Below are 8,779 nucleotides of genomic sequence, written 5' to 3'. Positions count from 1 at the left end.
GGCAGGCAGGTGTTCACTCCCTCATTCATTTATTTAACATATACTTACTAAGCACCTCTTGGTGTCAGGTATTGTGCCCAGTATCCTGAAGACACAGTTCCTGCTCCTTGGGAATCTCATGGGCCTGATGAACAGAACAGATCATTCCAAGGAGGGATCTCTCTTGACTCCCATGTTGCCCCTCTCCTTTCCTTCCACGTCTCCTGCTCTGGCTCCAGTTCACTGCATCCATGTCAGCTGCAGAGCCCTCAAAGTCCAAGAAGCCCCTGAGGAGATCTTCCCACTGGCACTCTCCAGGGCCCCTCTCATAGAAGTTGATGCCCACTGAGCCAGCATGGTCCAACTGATTGGGCAGTCTTTTTCTGACACACCCAGGGACACTGGGTCTGCAACACCTCACAGATTTTATGTGAAAACAAGATCTGTTGGTGTTTTATGCTTACAGTCCTTCCTTCCTTATGAAATCAGGGCCAGGATCAGCCAGAGAAACAGACCCAATGCCATACTACACAAGGGAAAGTACATCTAATGATCTCAAATCTGGATACCTTTGAACTAATGTTTTCTGGTTCCCCAGTGCTACTGAATCAAACCCAAGATCTTCTGCATTTGTGGAGATGATATTCAATTTATCTAGAATTATGGAAATACACAGTTTGCTAAACACACACACATTAAATATTATAATCCTAAGACCACCTTTCAGTGATTGATTAGTCCCACCAAATGTTAAACTGTGTTACAAAGCAATAATAATTTAAATAGTGTGGTGCAAGTGGGAGAATAGTCAGACAACTCAACGGAACAAAATGGAAAGCCAAAAAACAGATCGAAACACATGTGGAAATTTAGATATGATAAAAGCACTATTTCAAATCAGTGTGTGGGGCAGGAGCGAGATAGATTATGTAATAAAGTATTACACTACCTAGGTATCCAGCTGGGGAAAAGTCAACTTGATACTTATCTTACTCTTTACATCAAAATTTCAAATAGACCAAAGATGAAACTACAAAACATGGAACCATTAATGTATTAATAAGAACCATTGGACAAATTTTTAAATAATTTTAGAGTTGTAAGACCCTTTTAATAGGATAGGAAACCCAGATATTAAAAAAAGGAAACAAAAAAAAATCTTCATGACAAAAACTACCATATATTAGGTGAGACAAAAGAGAAACTGGTGGAGGGGGTGGAATATCACAACACATATTGCAGACAAGAGTTGAATTTATTTAGTATTTAAAGAACTCATACAGATAACTAAGAAAAAGAATAAACAACCCCACTGAAATAACAGTTTGAAGAACAGGAAATACAAGTGGCTGTCCAACCTCACTCAGAACAAGAGAGATGCAAATTAAAATTACACTGGAGCTACTTCTCACTTAACAGATTGGCAAAGACCAAAAAAATTATAACATGGTCCACTGATGACAGCATGAAAAAATAATGATGGACTGCTAGTGGGAGAGTTGATTGGTACAGCCTCCGGAGAGAAGTGTGATAACATCTAATAAAGGAAAGCATGCACCTGTTGACCTGGACATTTCACATCCATTTATTTATAAGGCTGTTATTGCAGCAATACGTATATATAGCAAGAGCTGGGAAACCTAACCGTCCACCAGAGTACAGCCATACAATGGCTTTTTTATAGCTATAAGAAAACAATAAACACTTTTTAAACATATGGATAATGGAACAATCTTTGAGACAAGTTAGGTAAACAATCAGGGAGGACGACAGTGTTTATAATATCCCACCATTTGCTTAAAAAATGGAGGGACTATATGGGCATATTTGTTTGTATATGCATAGACTATCTCAGAAAAGATAACAAGAAATAATAGATAATGATAGTCACTTCTAAAAGGACAGGGGGACTGGAGGAAGAAGCTTTTCACCAAATGTACCCTTTTGTACCTTGTGAACTTATAACCTATGGCTTATTAAAAATTAAATTAAGTTTTTGAGCAAAAAGATCCAGATGACTTTGAAACACCTTACTGGTTTAATTTTATTAATCATTGCAATACCACAAAACAAAGCTATTTCTCAAACCAGCATGGAGACATTCTTAAACATGTGTTGCCACATAAGCAAAGCCATTATTATGACCTTCATCACTGTAATCGACATTGTAATGATTACCTCATCATTGTAATCGACGCCAAAGGACCATGGAGCAGTACCTGGTTTTTAGGAACTTTCAGTCTGAAACAGACATAGATATAAACCAGAGAGAGAAAACAGGATGAAGATACCAGAAGACCCAGTACAGAGCAGATCTGAAGTTCAGGGATGAAAAAGCACTCATCAGTTGCAGCACCACTGAGAAGGGCCCTCTTCCTACCCCTGGCAAATCACAAGTCAGAAGATAACACCATCTTCCATGGCATTCTATGAAGCTGGGAAGCTGCTCCATGATTTGACCTTTGGTCCGAATTTAAGTGGAGTCACTGCACTGGCTACCTGGTTATCCCTGTGCTGATTACTCTAGAAAGGAGCCTGTTATGAATTAGAGTGGGAGAGGGGCAGCTGGGTGACTCAGTCAGTTAAGCTTCTGACTCTTGATGTTAGCTCAGGTCACAGTCTCAGAGTTCATGAGTTTAAGCCCCACGAATCTGTGTTGACAGCTCAGAGCTTGCTTGGGATTCTCCCTCTCTCTGCCCCTCCCCTGCTCACTCTCTCTCTCTCTCTCTCTCTCTCTCTCTCTCTCAAAAAAAAAAAATTAAAAAATAATCAGAGCAGGAGAAAGAACTCTTTCTCTCGTTCCCCTCCACTAGTCTTAAAATCACAGATTCTGGAAGGTAGGCAAGTAAAAGATCACAAATCCATTCCTACTGCAAATCATCCCCCACTTTCCTGAAAGGGCTCATGCAGTGCCACATAGATATTTCCATTTCCAGTCATAAGGAGCTTGCTGCCTCCTCCCATGTCCCTACCCCAAACTTCACCAAAATTTTTTTGTATTTGTATACACATATTTGTATTTGTTTTATCCAATAATAATGATTGTTCTTTTTTCTCGATTTTAAAAGGTGAAATAAACACACTATCTTTCCAAAAAAGAAAGGAAAGGCAGGAAAGGAAAGGAAAGGAAAGGAAAGGAAAGGAAAGGAAAGGAAAGGAAAAAAGTTTGCTGCTAATATGTAAGTTCTATTGATTTTCCCCCCATGGGTCAGTGATTCTTACCTATAGCAGGCAGTGTTGACATTCCAGACCAGATAATTCTTTCTCATGAGGCTGTCCTGTATATTGGAGGATCTGTGGCATTCAGTAGTAGATACCAATAGTTCTACTACTGCCATGTGAGAACTAAAATGTCTCCAGACATTGCCAACTATCCCCTGGGGGACAAAATCCACTGCCTTCCAGGATGGGCCTTCACTATAACAGTATGATAAAACTTGGATTAGAGCACAGTAATGCCTTTGACTCAGCTGGAATCTAACCAAGCTAACCTGCTAATCTGGTCAGTCAGTATGTTAACTCTTCAGGGTCTAGGGCCGCTGCCCATCTCCAAATTCTTTTGCCCTTCAAAACTTCATCTTCTCCCAGCTTAGTTCTGTCTACCTCTTTTTTTTTTTTTTAAGTTATTTATTTTTTTAGGTTTATTCATTTTTCAGAGACAGAGTGTGAGCAGGGGAGGGGCAGAGACAGAGGGAGACACAGAATCTGCAACAGGTCTCAGGCTCTGAGCTGTAAGCACAAAGCCCTACGTGGGGCCCGGACTCACGGACGCTGAGATCATGACCTGAGCTGAAGTTGGACACTTAACCAACTGAGCCACTCAGGCGCCCCCCCCCCCTTTTGTTTTAATTTTTGTTTGAGAGAGAGAGTGCAAGCAGGGGAAAGGGGCAGAGGGAGAGAGAGAAAGAGAGAGGGAGAGAGAATCCCAGGAAGGCTACATGCTCAGTGCAGAGCCCAACATGGAGCTCAATCTCACCACTCTGGGATCATGACCTGAGCCAAAACCAAGAGTTGGACGCTCACCTGACTGAGCCATCTTAGGTATCCCTGAACACGAATGTTTATAGTGACTTCATTATCGTCAGATGAGTCAGCAACTTCCTGGACCCTGGGTCCCTTGACCTCCTCATTTCCAAGAACCTCCTCCCCTCCCTCATCCCGGACCTTCAGTCTGTCCACACCAGGAACCATCCACCTCTAACGTACTACATTCAGACCCGCCACCATTCTACAGCACCTCCTACTCACTTAGCTCTCTTGTGGCATGAATCCCAACACTGCGGTTTTTTAGCGCCAGGAGTACCCCCAGACCACTATAGCCCCTCCTGTCATCACTTCCTTAAATTTTCCAATCGAGATTTCACTCTTCACTTCAGTCATTCTCTTGCCAATATCCTTGGCCTCCTGGCCCTCTTGTCTTTCTGTCCCAAGAGCCTAATAAAACCTCAATTCTGGATGAACCATCCATCTGTCTGCTTTGTGCAGCTGGCTGATGAGGGCTGCTCGAAAAAAATCACATCACCTTCCATGTTGGTGCCATTATAAGTACATAGCCGCCAACACTGCCCAGGGCCTCCAACTAAACCGTCAATCCTTTTTTTATTTCCCTAAACCCCACTAACCTAATCTCCACAGTGATTTTTTCACATGTGCACTCCTCTTCTTAAACTTCTTGCCTACCCCCCTCAATTTCAGCATGTGTTCTGGCCTCTACACACACATACACACATATACATACATACATATATACATACATACACATATACACAATTAGGACAATCAGAAAGAAAATTCTTTTATACTCTGCTACCACGCTCATATATCTTTGAATTTATGCTTATCACATCTTTCTCTCCTCCTAAGATGAATTTCACTCCATCTCATCCTCTTCTGCTTTCTTGGGGACCCATTGTGTCACTTATCTTCTATCTCCCCATTCAACTTTTTCCTCTGTGCTCTTTAAAAATGGTCCTTCCATTCCACCTCCCCCTTCTGATAGGAACCTCTTCTCTCCTTCCCAGCTTGATAGAGTTGTCAATACTTTCTTACTTTCTACTCAGCCCTCAACCTATTCCAATCAGGGTCCCACCGACCACTTCTCTGAAACTGTACTCCACAACGTCACCAATGACGACTATGATGCTACATCTAGTGGACACATTTCAGCCCTTATCTTGCTTAACTTTTCAGTACTATGGCACATTTGAATACTTTCTATTTTTAACAGCTTTATTAAGGTGTAATTGATGTGCAATAATCTGCACATGTTTAAATTATACACTCCAATGAGTTTTGACATTTGTGTACACTCATGAAACTCTCACCACAGACAAAACGATGAATCTGTCCATCACCCCCAAAAGCTTCCTCATTTTCTTTGGTATAACCTTCCCATCCCTCTCCACTTCCCCCATCCCCAGGAAGCCACTGATCTGTTTTCCATCACCACAATCTATGATCCACATTTTACACTTTCTAGAGTTTTATATAAATGGAATCATACAATATTCACTCTTTGTTGTCTGACTTCTCTCATTCAACATAATTATTTGGAGATTCATTCAGGCTGTTGTGTGTGTTGGAAGGCTATTCCTTCTTTTATCTGAGTAATACTTATTTCATTATGTGGGTATAGCATCATTTGTTTATCCATTCAACCTGTTGATGGGACATTTGGGTTGTTTCTTGGTTTTGGTTATTGCAAATAAATCTTTTATGATCATTCACACACAAGTCTTTGTATGAATAAACTTTCATTTCTCTTGGGAAATTACTGAGGAGTCCTATGATAGGTGTATGTTTAAATTGTATTTAATTTTGGAGAATGCCTGGGTGGCTCAGTCGGTTGATCATCCGACTTTGATTTCAATTCAGGTCATGATCTCATGGTTCGTGAGTTTGAGCCCCATGTTAGGTACTGCGCTGGCAGTGCGAAGCCTGTTTGAGATTCTCTCTCTCTTTCTCTCTCTCTCTCTCTGCCCTTCCCCGTGCACTCTCTCTGTCTCTCTCAAAATAAATAAACTTTAAAAAATTATATTTAACTTTAAAGAAAATTGACAAACTATTTTCCAAAATGGTTGTACCATTTTACATTCTCAAAAGCAGTGTATGAGGGGTGCCTGGGTGGCTCAGGTCCAACTAAGTGTCCAACTTCGGCTCAGGTCATGATCTCACAGTTCGTGGGTTCAAGCCCCGCGTTGGGCTCTGTGCTGACAGCTCAGAGCCTGGAGCCTGCTTTGATTCTGTGTCCCCCTCTCTCTCTGCCCCTCCCCTGCTCATACTCTGTCTCTCTCTCAAAAATAAATAAACATAAAAAATTAAAAAAAAAAGCAGTGTGTGAGAATCCCACTTGTTCCACATTCTCATCAATACCTGGCCTGGTCAGTCTTTTTTATTTTAGCCACTATAGTAGATGCATGGTAGTATTCTAGTGTGGTTTTCATCTGCTTATCCCTAATGACTAATGATATTGAGCATTTTGGGGTGTGCTCATTTGCCATCTGCATATCTTCTTTGGTGATGTATCTGTTCAAATCACTTGACAACTTTAAAGATTGAGTTATTTTCTTAATCCTGAATTTGGAGACTAAAAAAAACATTCTGACTACAAATACTTTATCAGATATGTGATTTGCAAGTATTTTCTCCCCATATTTGGTTTCTTTTCATTATCTTCCAAAGAGCAGAAGTTCTTAATTTTGATGAAGTCTAACTTATCAATTTGTTCTTCTTTGGATCATGCTTTTGGTGCTGTTAAGTGATATGTCTTGAAATAACTTTTTAATGCATTCCATTACACCACATTCCCCAGATTCCTTCCCGTGCCAGTTACCAATTTATAGCCTCTCAGCTCCAATTCATCCTGATTGCCTGCTCTGTAAAAGTGGAAATGGACACTTGGAATAGGTTTTTCTTTGCTATCTGGCATAATGTTAAACTTTGTCAATAGATGGCACTAGTGAGACATTGCAGGAGGAAAGGGGTTTGCTTCTTCTTTCTGCTAGCTGCACAGGCTTCTGCAGCAAGCTGGGCTCCTGCAACACGAGGCTCTTGCGGTGCACACACCTTCTCTCTCGGCACTCAGTGGCCAGCAGCTTCCTTTTCAGGGTTTTGGAACAGAGCTCCTTCAGTGAGACACCTCCCTGTAGACAGCTTTCCCTGGCACTGTACACATTGAATTTCCAGCAAATTCCACAGGTGTAGCACCACAGCAACGTCTCTTGCATTCAGAATTCAGTGCACTGTGCCTGTCCTTCTCCAGCAAGGTCTGGGAGTGAAGGCGTCTCTTCCTTGGGGGCGCTATTTCAGCCCCAAGTGGTGGCTATTTTATATGATATTGTATTATTTCTATTACATCTGCTATTAAAATTTTAAATTATTATAATTTATTGCTCTTTTTTAAATGTTTATTTACTTTTGAGAGAGACAGAGAGAGACAGAGCATGTGTGGGGGAGGGGCATAGAGGGAGACACAGAATCTGAAGAAGTATTTTTGTTGCTCTTCTAATCTTTAGAGTTCTCTTTACTTCTTCCTAGCCCACAGGTTGGCAAACCACGGGCTAAATACAACCCACTGCTTGTTTTTGTAAATAAGTTCTATTGGAACATGCTCACTCATCTACATATCATTTAGGGCTGCTTTTATGCTGCAACAGAGCGTAGCTCTGAGTAGCTGCAACAGAGACCATAGGCTCCCAAAGCCTAAAATATTTATTTTTCTTTACAGAAAAAGTTTAATAACCCCCATATTTGCCAGTTCCTCATTACTCTAATCTCCTGTTATGGTTCATAATTCTTTATATTAAACTTTCCCTGTTCAAATTACTGTGTGGTTTCTCTAATCTCATTGGACCCAGTCTAATACCTTATCAACCTCTCTGTCCATTTTTCAGGATCCATTTTCAGGCTCATCTTCCTCTACCTATTCCATAATGTTAGTGCTGCCCCAGACCCTCCTCTCTACTTTCTGTCATCGCTTCTCTAAGCCACTCATTTGCTTACCCATCTTCCATTATTGGGTTTAACCAATGGTTTTTAATCTGGGTTCTGTGAATGAAATTTCATGCAAATTTTGTATGGATGTGCAAATGCGCATACATATGGGGAGGAGGTCTCCAGCCTCATCTTTGGGCAACATGGCTTAGTAGTTAAGGGCACAGACCCTGGATACACCTTTCTTAAGTCTGAATCCCAGTTCTGTCACTATGGCCTGGGATAATTTATTTAACCTTGCTATTGCCTCAATATCCTGGTTTGTAAAATAGAAAAAAATGTAGTCCTACCTCATAGAGTTATTGTGGGAATTAAGGTAGTTAATTTATAGAAAGCACTTGGATAGGGCCTGACACATAATAATTACTATTGAAGCATTGGCTATTATTACTATTTCTAGCACTCCCTCTGGCCCCTGTGCCCCAGCTAGACCAATGCTTTCCATTGCTCTGGTGCCCCTGCTTTCTCAGACTCTAAGCTCTCCAGTGGGCTTTTCCCTCTGCCCAGAGCACTCTTGCCTATATATTGTTTGCCCACTAGCTCCTGACCTTCCCTCAGGCCTCAGCTCAAATGTTATTTCCTCAAAGAAGCTTTTCCTGATCTCCAGACTAGGAGAGGCTTCATGCTATGATCCTTGTTGTTTCCTTCATGAGATCATGTTGTTTCCTTGCTTGAGTTCATGTTTCCCATGAGTTCATGTTGCTTCATGTTGTTTCCTTGTTGAGATCCTTCATGCTCTGATGCTTTCCTTGTTTTCCCTCATAACCCTCATCATAATTTATTCAAGGTGATCCTGAATCAAGACATT

This window comes from Panthera leo, chromosome B3 (genome assembly GCF_018350215.1).
Source record: "Panthera leo isolate Ple1 chromosome B3, P.leo_Ple1_pat1.1, whole genome shotgun sequence".
Taxonomy (NCBI): Eukaryota; Metazoa; Chordata; class Mammalia; order Carnivora; family Felidae; genus Panthera; species Panthera leo.
The sequence above is the reverse complement of the archived record's forward strand: the minus strand, read 5'-3'. Positions refer to the sequence as shown.